We start from the raw sequence: 15,720 nt of genomic DNA on the forward strand, positions 1-15,720 counted from the left end.
AGGTGTGACCCATCCCCATCCTCCAGCTCTGCCATACATGTGGGAGCCTCCCACAATAGCCAACCTGACCCTGGGCAAACCAGTTGTTAAGTTCCACCCACACACCCACACACCCATTATCAAAGTGGATCCTGGGCGCTGCGCTGCAATGGAGAAACAGTCAATGGAGTGGCCTGCACAAGGGAAGGAGGAGGAGCAAGGAGAAGAAAGAGAGAAAGTGGCCTCCTCCTTCCCTCATGACGGCCACTCCATTGCCCCTTTCTCCACTGCAGCACAGTCCCCAGGATCCATTCTCATAGAGGGGGTAATTTAACAAATGGTTCACTTGAACCGGTGCAAACCAGTTGAATCCTACCACTGGCCTATAGTCTTGCTGGCCACAAGACCATGAAAGTGTCTTCAGGCAAAGCTGGCTCCCTCACTTAGGGAACAGAGATGAACACCATCCCTTATAGTCAAAGATGACTGAACAAGAGGAAATCTTTACCTTTTTATTAACTGTAACAGAACAAGCGGTCAAGAGATACACCACAGACTTGCACTCAGAAGCACACGAACACCTTAGAAAAGATATTCAGATACCGTGATGTGTTTGTATCTACAAAGATCAGAATATGCAAGTATTCCTTGTGAGACTCCATGAAAACAGAAGTTGGACTTTGAAGAAGCAGGATAGGAAGAATGTTCAGGCTTTGGAACTTTGGTGTTGGAGATTCCCAGGAGTATCATGGGCAGCTAAAAAAACATACTGATGGATCATTGAACAAATCAACCCACACTTCTCACTGGAGGCCCAAATGACTAAGCTCAAAGTTTTGAAAGAGAAGACAAAAGGAAGCAAAGAAACTATATACAGTAAGTGAAAAAAGTGCAAAGAAAACAATACAAGATAAAAGAAAGAAGAAAGAAGAAAGAAGAAAAAGTTCTAACTGGCTTCCAATCTTCTTAACAGCAGTTACAAGTATGTTTATGTCTTTCTCTCTATAAGATTAAAACATAATTTCCTTCTTTCCATAGTCTACCCTTTCTAATCAAATCCCTAAATCACAAATTCACTTTCTTTTTTTCAGCAAAAAGTCCCTAAGGGATTTCCAGTCACTAATAACCGTAGCTATAGTCCTTTCAAACAACTCAATTTTGCCGTCTCTGCTAATTCTATCATCGTCACCAGACATACCTCTGTTGTGATTCAGGTTTTCCCATTTTTGTGCAGGTAATAATCTTGTAGCAGTTTTCATATATAAAATCAATTTTCCATAATGCCTTTCTAATTATCTACCCATTAAGTCCCAACAAGAAGAATTCTGGTTTCAATTCAAAGTATCCTGTTTTGGATCATTATGTGAAGAACTGGCTCTCTGAAGAAAGCTCTGATGCAGGAATGGGGAAAGAAAATGATGAGGAACAAGGCAGATGGTCTCAGTCATGACGAAAACCTATCTGTTCACTAAGAATCGACACTGATTTGATGGCACATAATCAATCAGTAAAGCAATCAGTCAAGCCATATAACATTGAAACTGTTACAATATAATAGCAAGAGCACTTAGACCTATATTCCGCCCCCTAGGGCTTTACAACACTCTCTGGGCAGTTTATAACATCAGCATTATTTGCATATTGCCCCCCAACAATCTGGCTCCAAGTTTTACTGACCACAGAAGGCTGAGTCAACCGTGAGCTCTTTCAGGACTGTGGGCAAAGTTGGCCTACAATACTGCATTCTAACCATTGCGCCCACCTTGTGGTAATCAAGTACGTTAACAAAACATTCTAAAGGGGATTCCACTCAACTGGCCCTAATGCCTGGGAGGCAGGGAGGAGAGCAAGGTCTTAAAGGTTTTCCTATGAATATGCAGAGTTGGGACCTGTCACCTATCAATTCCTGAAGTTAGATGAACAAAATCTGGTGGAAGGAAGAGATTACCTCTCTTATCTAATAAGAGTGCTTCAACTTGTTTTCCTTTCTCAGCTAAGAGTAGAGTAGAGTAGAGTAGAAATAGAGCTGGAAGGGACCTTGGAGGTCTTCTAGTCCAGGGGTTGCCAACCTTTTGGACCTCACGGACCACCAAACTCATAATTTTAGATCCCAGGGACCACTAACCGGTTCTGTGGGTGTGGCCTAATTTGTGGGTGTAGCTTGGTGGTCATGTGACTGGCTGGGCATGGCTTGTATGTAAATATTATAAATATTTGTATAAATATTGAATTTTTTATACAAAAAAGAGCAACTTTTACCCAAAATCAGGTAAAGCAGGCAGGCAGATTGAGTTGCTCACAGAATCACAGATTCATTCAGAGATCTATCTATCTGCCATTGGCTAGCTCAGTCTGTCACAAAAAATTTGCTTGCAAGCAAACCACAAAATTTACTAGCAAGCAAACTCACAAAATTAACTCACAACACACCATGTATGTAAATATTGATTTTTTATATATATAAAAAAGCAACTTTTACCCAAAATCAGGCAAAGCAGGCAGATTGAGTTTCTCCCAGAATCCATTCAGTGATCTATCTATCTGCCGTCAGCTAGCTCAGTCTCTCAAATTTGCTTGCGGTGAGTCTGCACTGGATTTACTTACAAGCAAACCTTCAGTCCTAAGGGAAGCAGAGCTGAAGATCTAAAGACTAGCTAGCAAGTAAGAAATCCATCCATTTCCTGCTTCTTAGCTAATCTAAATCTCCTAGCAGAGCAGGACAGATGATGGTTGGTAAAAGGAAAAATAGTAATTTTAGCAGGCAAGTTTGCCGGGTAAGGAGTGAGTGGGCGGGGAGGGTTCCTGCGGCCATGTGGGCCGCGCAGCCTTTTGTTTCTGTGCAGCTTGGATTAATTGCTTTGAGGAGGTGCTCTGGGGGGTGAGATTTCTCTGCGGCCCACCAAAATTTTCTCAAGGCCCACCAGTGGGCTGCGGCCCACCAGCTGGCCACCGCTGTTCTAGTCCAACTCTCTGCTCAGGCAGGAAACCCTATATCATTTCAGACAGATGGTTATCCAATCTCTTCTTAACAACTTCCAGTGTTGAAGCCTTTACAACTTCTGGAGGCAAGTTGTTCCACTGATTAATTGTTCTAACTGTCAGGAAATTTCTTGTATGCTCTAGGTTGCTTCTCTCCTTGATTAGTTTCCACCCATTGCTTCTTGTCCTGCCCTTGGGTGCTTTGGAGAATAGCTTGACTCCCTCTTCTTCCCTCTCAAATATTGGAAGACTGCTATCATGACACCCCTTGTCCTTCTTTTCATCAGACTAGTCATACCCAATTCCAGCAACTGTTCTTTATATGTTTTAGCCTCCAGTCCCCTAATCATCTTGGTTGCTCTTCTCTGCACTCTTTCTAGAGTCTCAACATCTTCTTTTACATCGTGGTGACCAGAACTGGATGCAGTATTCCAAGTGTGGCCTTCCCCAGACACTATGAAGTAGTATTAATACTTCACGTGATCTTGATTCTATCCCTCTTGTTTATGCAGCCTAGGATTGCATTGGCTTTATTGGGCAGATGCAGCACACTGCTGGCTCATATTTATGTGATTGTCCACTAGGACTCCAAGATACCTCTCACAGTTACTACTATTGAGCAAGGTACCACACATATTGTACCTGTGCTTTTGGTTTTTCTTGCCTAAATGTAGAACCTTCCTTTTCCCCATTGCATTTCATTTTGTTAGCTAGAGCCCAGTGTTAAAGTCTGTCAAGATCCTTCTGTACCTTAAGCCTATGATTGCTAAACCAGATATTTGACAAGAACCTGGATGGTGTAGAACAGGGGTGTCCAACCTTGGCAACTTTAAGACTTGTGGACTTCAACTCCCAGAATTCCTCAGCCAGCTGGCTGAGGAATTCTGGGAGTTGAAGTCCACAAGTCTTAAAGTTGCCAAGGTTGGACACCCCTGGTGTAGAATCATATCAGAGATGGGCAACAGACTTCTGAGGTTTTGTGCCAATTTAGTCCCATCTTTGTCTTGACTGTGAAGCTGGAGCCTAGTGATGATGATGGTGGTGAAGATGATGATATCCATTTAGTAGTAGTAGTATCCATTTAGTAGTATCTGGTCCAGGAGGATGGCATCTCTATATTTGACATACATTTTGTCAGTAGAAACTTTTAGAAACCTTTCAATGCTGTTTGCTAGTCTTGCTTGTTCCAGATTTTATGACATCAGGCTTTCTGTTCTTCAAAATATGTTATTTTATTTTAAATAATAAAGCAAAATGGAGGACTGAGGAAACAAGGGGAGCTGTGATATGCAAAAAAAATGTAATGTTCCATTCACTTTTGTGTTAAAATGCCCATTCGGAAAATGTCCCGTATTCTGTTGCAATTAGGAGCATGGGGGAAAATATTCCTTTATTCCAGATTTCAAAAATTTCATGCACAGGGCAATAAATGCAATGACCTCATTTCTAAGAGCAAATAATATATTTACGAGACCATAGAGTTTTTCTAGTCTCCCTCCCTCTCCCTCTCCCTCTCCCTCCTTCCCTCTCTTTTTCTCCCCAAGCAAGCAATAAAATTGATATTCCTTCCTCAACTTTTATTGGCAAAAAGAAGATACTGCAGTAGGAGATGATCAGATACTTCTTGGAATCCAAAAGTAAGGTTAGATTGTAGGCTCTGAAAACTACAATACTTCTGAATATACTGCACACACTTAGATCTCATTGCTAACAGCCAGTGATAGATTAATGCAATTGAGTGGGATTTTTCTCCTTAAAAAGCAGGTGCTACATTTAAAATATAAATAATAACATGGTAACTTTTATATTGTTATAAAAGTTATATACTGTTATATACTGTCACTTTTATACTAAAAGTTAACTTTTAACTTTTAATGCATTATTCTACATTTCGCCTCTTAATTTCCTGAAATAAGAGGCAGAGACCGGTTTGGCTGTCAGTTAAGGGCAGGGAAAGAATGCAGGAGTCTTCATACAAGATGCAGATAATGCCTCTAGCTTTGATAACTTTAAACAGGACCAGCAAGGGAAAAATGTGGTTCCAATTCAGCTGTTTATTCTATAGATATAAGATTCTTAAGAGCTTTCACAAATCTGACCATTAAGAAAGGGAAATTTGAGCAACCAATTACTTTTTTGTAAAATCAGATTCAGGAAGCAAAATAAAATGAGATATACATTTTGAACAGGCCTTTCTAACAAATGTCCTTTGCACCTTTCCTGTGGAAGGTCCAAACAAGTCTATTTTCATTATACGGTGAAGTCCCAGTACTGGGTACCTTTTCAATAGTACAAAGAAATTTTATTAATTTGCCATTTTGCCACAAAATTGCTGTGGCTTATTCTAAAGGCCATATTGATTTTTCAGCACATTTGGTGTTCAGTCTTGAAAATTCAGTCCTTTAAAGCTGGATCCTTTCAAAACCTGTTTATTTCTGAAAAAATAGCCATTGCAAGATATGATCACTACTGATGCACAAAAAGGACACCAGACAAAAAAGGTATAGAAGTGTGCATATTGACCAAATTAATATTCAAAGTGTACTCCTGAAATCCTCAAATGATTCAGCCTTTTTGCATTAACATCTTTTAAGAACACCAAAAGATTTTAGTGAAATTATTTTTAAGAGGTGTGGTCAGTTTTTTTTCCAGATAAAGGTAGATAGTCCCTGAATGTTAATCCCCACTAAATTAATCTCATTCTGATAATCTTCATTTTCTTGCTGCATTGTTTAAAAAATGAAAGTGAATCTGCTTCAACAGAATTCAACAATATAATATGTAATGCCACACACAGAAATTAAACATTGATTTTAGTAGTTGAATCTACAACAAAAAGGGAGCTTTGATTTTATCTCAGAAAGTACCTCATTTACCAGATGAATAAAACAGAAACATTTAAGACTACAAATACCTTTTATAATAATCTCCCTGTGAGGAAACTTGTAGTGGTCAATTTTACTACTTGTTTTCCCCAAAATAAGACCCCACCAGGAAATAAGCACAGCATGATTTTTCAGGATGCTCGTAATATAAGCCCCACCCTAAAAATAAGGGTTAAGTTAAGATAGTCAGTCAGACAAATACAATATTTCCCTGAAAATAAGACCTAACCAGAAAATAAGCCCTAATGGTCTTTTGGAGCAAAAATCAATATAAGATCCAATCTTATTTTGGGGAAAACATGGTATTCATCTTAATCAGGTCAGACATAGACCTAATGCATTTGTACAATATGTCAAGACTGGCTAATTTGACCTTGGTTTAAAGTTTTGTGCTTGTTTCATAAAACGCAACCCATTTGATTAGTGAACAGTTCAGTGCATTGTACAAACCCAGAAAAGGGCTAATTCAGTAATTAAATGTCTTTGTTAACATACAAGTAGTCCTCGACTTATGACCGTAATCAAGCCCAACATTTCTGTTGTAAGGGAAACAGTTGTTATGTGAGTTTTGCCCTATTTTATGACCTTCCTTGCCACAGTTGTTTAAGCGAATCACTGCAGTGGATAAGTTATTTAACCCGGTTGTTAAGTGAATCTGGCTTCCCCATTGGCTTTGCTTATCAGAAGGCCACAAAAGGTGATCATAAGACCTTCAGGCATAGCAGCCATCATAAATATGAACCAGTTGCAAAGCATCTGAATTTTGATCACACGATCATTGGGGATGCTGCAAATGGAACAGTGAAAAATGGTTGTAAATTACAATTTTCAGTGCCATTGTAACTTTGAGTAGTCACTAAATGAACTGTTGTAAGTTGAGGACTACCTGCAGCTTCTCTTTCATAAAAGCCCTTTCAGATACATCACCACCTAAATGTCTATGGAGATTCTCAGTCATCCAGGTCATGGTTGTCCCAAAGAGGCAGTTAGACTTTCTGATTTTTCTTTGAAGACATTTCACTTCTCATTCAAGAAGCTTCTTTGGCTCTGCGTACCCTCAGACCCATAATAGATAGGCCTGAGCTGAAGAAGCTTCTTGGATGAGAAACGAAACGTCTTCCAAGAAAAACCAGAAAGTCCAGTTTCCTCTTGAAAAAGCACCTTTGGGATAACCAGCTAAAGTTTTGATGTCTGGTTTTATAATCCAAAATCATCACCTGGGAATTCCTTATACACTAAAACTGAGGAAGACACTCTCTTGGATTCAAACTCGGTGAAACAAAACATTGTCTTAGCAACAAATTGAACCACAGCATGCCATTTCTATGGATTATCCATTGTAAAAACAACTTTTTCAAGACTTGTCCCAAATAAAAAAGTATAGGCTCTTTGGCTCCTTACTTCCAATAAACTTCAAGTGGTTATGATAGATAATTACTAGTGTTGATCTTCCCACAGTTTTTTTTGGCAAACCATGGATCTCATTGTTTTTTCAAATTAAAGCATTTAACCATCTACAATTTGAGTACTGTCCCTATCTGCTTAACTTATCAAAAAACTTATTTCCACTCCTTTTTGCTCCTTCATAATTTTACTTCTCCAGGCTGAATGGTGACCTTACTTCTCCTCCAACCTCTGATGTATCTTATTTTGTTACACAAGATTTTTTTTTAAAAAGACTAGATCCCTGGTTCTCAGTTCCTTCTGCTTTCTGCTTCAGGTCTTTCATCAACATCCCAATCTGACAGTCTGGTAAAAACTTTGATGTACGTCTGAGCTTTGTAGGTTCCGTCTTCCTGTTATCTTGAGACCTGAACAAGATCTACAAAGTATCTTTGAGAAAATAACATTGGCAATGCCCTCCTACACCCTGGTATCTAGCAACTACTGGAAAATTAATGCCCTTTTCCTGCCTTGTAAAAGTCCTTCAGTGCCTATTTAAAGCTATTTTCAAGTGATTCTATCACCACCGCAGCTGCTCTAAGTGCCTTAACTACAGGCTTGAGCAAACAAGCTATCACAGTGAGGAAAGTTTTACATAACATTTCTTTTTTTTTTTTTTTGTAAATTTTGAGTTTTCACAAAGAGAAAAAAAATACAAATAAAACATCTTTTTTGAAAGCAGCATAATCCCGGGTTACATTTCTTTGTACAGACACAGATTCAGGTTCATGCTCATTTTTATATTCTATTCCATATCTTATTACTATTTTACATTTTCTGCATAGCCTCTCACTCTTTTAATTTTCTCAATTTTATTTTAATTAGCTCATCTCAATTCAAATCATTGTATTTATATTTTTTGTCTGTCCTGTTTCAATTATCTATTATCTTTTCTCATTAAGCAAAATTTCTCCTGTAGTTACTAATTGGAGTATGACGCCTTTATATCTTTTCCCTAAAGTTGTAACATTCAATATAATACATAACTTCCATTTGGATTCTGCTTGGTACATTCTTAAAATACACACTGTATTCTTAAAAAAAGAAAGAAAGTATAAATGTATATAATTAAAACAACATTCCATTCCAATTCAATTCTGTCATTAATATTAATATTCATTAAAGTCTTAACATCTTTAATATTACTTTTCAATTAAATATCATACTTCTATGGGAACAATTATAAGCTTTCCATAATTTCTCCCCCTTCACTTATATTTTTTAAAACATTAACTAATTAAAATGTTCCTGTTCCTTCCTAATTCAATTTTCCCATTTATTTTATTTCACTTATTTTATTAATAAACATTTCACTAAATTACACTAACTATTTTATCCCTCATTTTAATCATACATTGTTTCCAATTTACTAAAGTTATTTCTATTACTAATATAACAATACAATCTTATGTACCTTTACAGAATCCCTTTTTCAGTTAGATTTTCACCCATTATCTCTAAATAGGTGCTGTTTCTCTATATCTTGCTCCGGTTCTTTGTAACTTCTTTTCCTTTCCTTCTTCCCTCTCTTCTCCTCGCTACCCTTTTTACCCACTTGTCTCTCTACCTCTATTTCTCTCTTCTGTATTCCCCTTTTCTGGTGCTTTCCAGTACTTATTTTTCGAATTATTTTTCTTTTCTTTGGTTGTTTTTTTAAGTCTTAAATTCTCCATTCTCTTTCCCCCCTTTCCTTTTTCTTTCCCACATAGAATTATTTGTTCATTAAAGATGGCTTCTTCTTTGTCCCAGTCTTCATGTTTTGCAGTCCTTTCTTGTTGTTTCTCACAGTTCCAAATCTCCATTTCTAAGAATTGAAAAACGAAGCCAAAAGAACCCTTCCCTTCTTGTGCATCTTCTTTGTACTTTTTAAGTTCCATTTTCAATTCATCCAGAAGTGGTGCCATTGTATAAATTTTTAAACACCCACCTGATTGATTTTAGTCCTTCAAATATAATAACCAAAAATCCAACGATCACCAAATAATCCAAATACATGCAAGCTGTTTCTTTTTTGCTCTTTTTTTCACTTTCTCTTCCTGGGGTTACTATTTAGTTGCAAAGTTTCACTTAAAATGCATCTTTTAGAAGTCTTGTTGAAGTTTTATTTTAGATTCTTTTTAATTCCAGGCAGTCTCCTCCCTCTTCCAGATCCTGCCCTTATTCTTTTTCTCTCCCTTCCTGCTTATGAAAAAGAAAGTTTTTAATGTCTAGAAATCTTTATTATCCCTTTGGCATTTTGTTTTATTTTCAGCTTAATTGCCTATTGATGTCAAAGCGGATTTTTCTGATTTCTTATTTAAGTCTCTTAGTTGTCAGTATAGGGAAGGAGAGAGAAGAAAAAAAAAAAGCCAAACCTTTCCCTTTTAATTTTCTTTCACTGCTTCTGACTCTTCTTTGGGAGTGATGTTATTTTTTGTAAGTTTAAATTCCAGGGTACCTTGGTTGTTGCTTTTACAATTTACCCGGTCAGCCAAAATTTTCACTTCTTATCTTCCTCCTACATGTTCTTTTCCGGTCGAGTTCTTCTTTGTGGTGGCCATTTCTGACCACCACTGCAACTGCCTTCAGGAAAGGGAGTAATGGCCAGCTGAGGAGGAGAGATGCGGCTCTCCTTGACCCTGCTGGCTGTCTCCCCCCTCTTCACCACCGGGGGTGGCTTAGCCCCGAAACCAGCCAGTTCGGGGTGCTCCAGCAGCGAGCCCGGAAAGAAACCACACACGATTGCGGATTTCTGTCTGTCGCCAAAGCCCTTCAAACCGGAAGCTCTCAACATTTCTGAGAAACCTAAAATGTACGAAACCCCACTGATACACTGGAAAGTTTTTGTTTTGGATTTCTACAGTGATGTGTAATTTAATTGTAGATCTTTGCTTTTTGCTAGATGAATGATCTCACAGTTCAAGCATACTGCTGAATACTTTCTGCAAGTCAGCAGTTCGAAACCATGTAAAGTAATAGAAATTGCTTAGCCAAGACATAGCATAAAATATACATAAACATTTCCATAGAGAGGAAGTGGCTCTAGGTAGGATGAGCTCTGGAAAATGGATTTCAGCGTATAAGAAGAAGAAGCACTACTTGGGTATCTGTTTCTGGGCATAAAATCACTGAGAATCTGCATTTAAAGCAACTAAACACATTTAAAGGCTTTTGTGGCTTGGGACTGGGTATGGTGAGGGACCATTTCTTGCCGGTTATATCCACCTGATCCTGTCAACTCGTAAAACATTCCTGGCTTGCTCTTGAGTTGCCATAAGAAGAGGGGGGGAGATCTGATGGAGCAGTTTGTTGCTATCACCAGAAGCACATTCCATGCATACCTTTCTCAAGATTGTGTCTCAAGTTACCAAGCCCGGATGGAGAGGCATGTTTTCCACAGCCTGCAAAAGTGCTTCGTTGGAGAATGTGATTTATGACATACCCTGGGAGGAGAGGAGAAACAGGGTCACAGGTGGGCTGTAAATTACATGGGGCAGAGCTGATTGCACTTGGGAAAAGTGCCCACATGTTGCTCCTAATAAATAATTGGATTTCTTTTGAAACTTGGCTCCTCCCAGTTCATGAATTAGTTAGAACTTCCATCAGAACCCTGACAGCCACACTACAGCAGGGAGGAAAGGAATAATGTAGGTTCTATCCAGTGGTGGGCTGCTGCTGGTTCAGACCGGTTCTAGCGAACCAGTAGTTCCAGTGAGCAGTTGGCTCCGCCCACCCACATCCGCCCTTTTCTGTCCTATATTCCATATTTTAGCTCAGCTGATTAATGTGGCACAGTGGATCACTGTGCCTCAGCTGTTTTACTCACCAGCGCTGACATAGAAGATAAGTTTTAAAGCTTAAAATGGGTGGTTTTTGAATGCTACACTTGCTCACTAAACCGATTGTTAAACTGGTTGCAGCCTACCACTGGTTCCATCCCCTAAGGAGGTACATCTGGCATGACCCAGACAAATGCTGGAATATTCCCCCAACAATTCCCTTCACCAAAAACCCAGAACTGTCCCACTTAAGTCCAGCCATCAGACCAACGTTAGCCCACAGAGGAATAGTCCACAAGCACTTGAAAGTTACTCAAACAAAATAACTCCACCAGACAAAATTTAAATCCACCAGGCAAAACTTAAATCCACACAGAAGAGAGCTCATGAGACAAGAAAAGTCCAAAGTCTTCAAGGCACGTTTCAATTCCAAACACGGTGTCAATCCAGAATGAAGCGGGAATCACAGTGACCAAACGCACACAGCTACAAAACAAACACATTGCTCCCAGCAATGCCTCCATCTGTCCACTGTGATAAATAACCAGCTTCCAGTGCAGCCTATCAAGATGGGTGGTGCCTTCTCCTCTTGCGTAGTCTGGCTGACCTTCTCTGCTCCTGCCTTTTCTCTGCCCTATGTGTTCTTGGATCAGATGCAGAGGGCAGTTCCTCTTCCTCTTCACTGGCTATCTGCCACTGCAAGCTTTCCCCAGCTGTGGCCTTGGCCAAATCCATTCTGGATGGCTGTTCAGAGCCATCAATCAACTCAGTTCCTGACATGCCAGGAATTAGCTCATCCTTCCCTAAGCTGACATCTGAGGAGGTATCTGGGGAACTGTCCAGAAATCACTCCTGCCTTATAGCAATGATAACCCCACAGTAACTGTTGAGTTTCCATCGTCTGATACTCAAACTTAGGTTTGGTTTTCAGATGACCTGAGATGCTTTACCTGTTTCCTGGTTCACAGCATTAATAGACAGGTCTTTAAGTCTTTCTGTTTGGCATAACTGGGTATGTTCCTCCTCTCTTATACCATATTAGTGTCCCCTCCCACAGGTTTAAAACAAGATTGATGTTTTCTGAATTCACCCTAGACATTGAACTGCAAACAAATGAAAGAGACTGCATTCATATCACACCGTAAGTTACAAAGAAAACAGAAGTGGTCTAATACTAACCGGAGCAAATGCATGACATTTTCATATAATCTAGTTAAATATGTCGTGTGAACTGGCATTGTGTGCGTGCGTGCGTGCGTGTGTGTGTGTGTGTGTGTGTGTGTGGCTGCTCCATACAAACAAGAATGCTCCTTAGCACAAACACTTTGGACCTGTCTTATAGCACACTTTTTAGCACTTAGATTTATATGCTGCTTCATGGTGCTTTACAGCCCTCTCTAAGCGATATACAGTTAGCATATTGCCCCCAACAATCTGGGTCCTCATTTTGGCTTGGAAGGATGAAAGTCTGAGCCACATCAGAATCTGACTCCAGGCTGTGGGCAGAGTTGGCATGCAATATTACATTCTAACCACTGCGCCACCAGGGCTCCTTGGTGTTTCTGAAATGTATCTTCAATGTAAGTTGCTTTTAATGGGCCAAAGCAGGTTTATATGAACAACCCAAGTAAACATGGCATACAATACATGAACTCAGGAAGATAGAAGCAACTTTCCTTCTCTTAGCAGTAAGGGATTGAAATATTCTGTTGACCCTTGGCCCAAGGCTGCCCCAATCTTGCCTTTTTTTAACCTTCTCAGAGATAACATACGGCTGAGCGGTGTTGGAAAAATGCCTATAATAATACTTGTATCAGCTTTATAGGGCCTTCCCCATAGAATTTCCTAAGCAGACCAAGCCTAAAAACCTGCTTTCTCCTTCCACAATTTATAAGTAATTGAAGGGAAAGTATCTTCTTAGTTGCTTGCACCATCATCTAAATGTTCTTCCTCACCAAAAGGGCAAGCAACTGAGGCAAATAAAAACTTTTTTTCCCCCTAGTATTTTGTTTTTTAAAGTAAAACCAAAGCACTCGAAGTCTAGGCCCTGGAGGGGAGAAAAGATTTTTTTTTTCCCCTTCTTGAAACTTCAAAATAAGAAGAGAAACACCTCCCATTACTTATGACCATGCTTTATTTGTTCTGACATCTGAAATCCCACAACTCACAAATGTTCAGGCTTGATGAAGAAAAAAAAAAAAGCAAATCCTAAAATTCTCCTGGAGAGAAAAACCAGGAAAACAAGCTTGTCACTGCCTTTCAAAGAAAGTGGCAATCAATCAAAGGTGTTTGCCGAGATAATCTTCTGGTTTTAGTCATTCTGAGTTGGAAAGAAAAGGGAACCAACCATAAAATGAGATGGCAAAGTTTTATTTTTAAAAGTGTCATCCATTAAACGGTAATGGAATCCCTGCCTGTATTTTGATCTGAGGATCGCTCATAGGCTTGTTTAATTTCATTTGTTTGTTTGCTTTAAACTTTGCTTTTCTGCGGGAGATAGGACGGAAGGCCGCTAAGAAAATTAAAAATAAACAAATAATAAAAAATGAAATATAAACACACCTAGGAGAACAGATGGAAGTCTAACTGATGGAGCCAAATCTTCCAGTTCTTTAAGGCATTTGGTCTATTCCACCATACCTGGTCTTTCCATTTGTTTTGTTTGTTTGTTTAATGTATATGCTTCCCATTTCATTATCAGGATCATATAGAAACTAAACCAAGAGTATGAACAGTATCTTCTTTACCAGACACCTCTAGCATGGTGTGTTCCCATCAGGGCCCCAAACCAACCAGTAGAGACATATTTTAAGGCTCTTCCAGAAGGCCAAAAGGGTGGTGGCAGAACTCACCTCCAACCACAAGTAGTTCCAAAGGCCATGGCAGAAAAGGCTGTTCTCCTAGACCCCACCAGTCAAAGGTCCTTGACTGACAGGATCCACAGCATTCTCTAGCAGATCTAATCTATAATCTGCAAACGATGGAAACTAATCAAGGAGAGAAGCAACCTAGAACTAAGGAGAAACTTCCTAACAGCAAGGACAATTAACCAGTGGAACAGCTTGCCTTCAGAAGTTGTGGGTGCATCATCACTGGTGGTTTTTAAGAAGAGAGTGAACAGCAACTTGTCTAGAATGGTCCCTGCTTATTGCAAGGGATTGGACTAGAAGACCTCCAAGATCCTTTCCAACTTATTCTGCATTCTGTATTCAGATCTCTGGGGTGAATACTTTCAGGACCAGCTCCTTGCCTAACCTATGGTCACAAGCCATAGTCATCCCCATCTTCAAGAAGGGAGACCCCAGCCAAGTTGAAAATTACAGACCAATCTCTTTATGCTGGGTCACCCGTAAAGTCATGGAATCAATTATTAACCTCCAGCTAACTGGAGGATAACCTCCATTATCCTCCAGTTAGAGACAAACAATCTACTCTCTAACAAACAATTTGGTTTCAGAAAAAAACTATCCTGTAATCTGCAACTCTTACACTGCAAAACCATATGGACTATACAACTCGATCAGGGCAAAGCAATAGACACAATCTACATAGGCTTCTGTGGTAAACTACTACTAAAATGGTAGTATGGTATCTCTGGACACCTGAAAAATTGAAATCTGAAGCTTTCCTGTCAAACAAACAACAAATGGTCAAAATTGGGAGTGTCCTATCAAATTCTGTACCTGTCAACAGTGGTGTCCCCCAAGGCAGTGTTCTAGGATCAACTCTCTTCATACTCTACATAAATGACCTCTGTGATCATATTAAGAGCAACTGCCTTCTCTTCGCTGATGATGTAAAGCTATTCAACAGCACAGACAATACTGCTATCCTTCAGAAAGACCTTGACTATGTATCAGAATGGTCAAACAAATGGCAACTTCAAATCTCAACAAATAAATGCTCTGTCTTACATATTGGCAAAAAAAAATCAGAAAATAAAATACAAGCTGAATAGTCAAGACCTTGCTGATGATCCAAACTCTGTCAAGGACCTTGGAATTCTCATCTCAAATGATCGAAGTGCTAGAGCCCACTGTAACTACATAGCCAAAAAAGCATTAAAAGTTGTTAACCTAATCCTATATAGCTTTTTCTCTGGTAATATCACACTACTAACTAGAGCATACAAAACATTTGCTAAACCAATATTCCAATACAGCTCATCAGTCTGGAACCCACATTATGTATCTGATATTAACGCAGTTGAGAAAGTCCAGAAATATTTCACAAGAAGAGTTCTACACTCCTCTACTCGTTGCAGAATACCTTATGCCACCAGACTTGAAATTCTAGATCTAGAAAGCCTAGAACTATGCTGTCTTTGGTCTGATCTAAATATAGTATATAAAATTATACATTGCTAGATATTATATGGATGTCAACAGAATTAATAACTAATATGCAAGAAATAAATATTGAAACAAGTACTTGGGCAGATCACAACCCAATGACAATTAAATGGAAAGGACAAAAAAGAAGATCTAGATGGACGTTAAATAATACTATTTTAAAGGAAAAAGACTTCACACAGTGGATGGAGAAAGAACTGGCTTTTTTCTTTAGAGAAAACAAAAAAGAAGATACATCAATCCAGAATGTATGGGATACAATGAAGGCATATGTTAGAGGCTTGATAATAGACTATACAAGGAAAAGGAATACTATGAAAAGGC

The 15,720-nt window shown here is 39.0% G+C and overlaps 1 protein-coding gene across 3 annotated transcripts in view; it reads right to left on the reverse strand.

Annotated features, from left to right (window-relative positions):
• The window catches only part of SAMD12 (sterile alpha motif domain containing 12), a 285,749-nt gene that overhangs the window by 188,287 nt on the left and 81,742 nt on the right, over positions 1–15,720 (reverse strand). The gene's annotated exons all lie outside the window — the stretch shown is intronic.

The sequence above is a fragment of the Pseudonaja textilis genome, chromosome 3 (genome assembly GCF_049901715.1).
Source record: "Pseudonaja textilis isolate UNSWEBS1 chromosome 3, rPseTex1.2, whole genome shotgun sequence".
Lineage (NCBI taxonomy): Eukaryota > Metazoa > Chordata > Lepidosauria > Squamata > Elapidae > Pseudonaja > Pseudonaja textilis.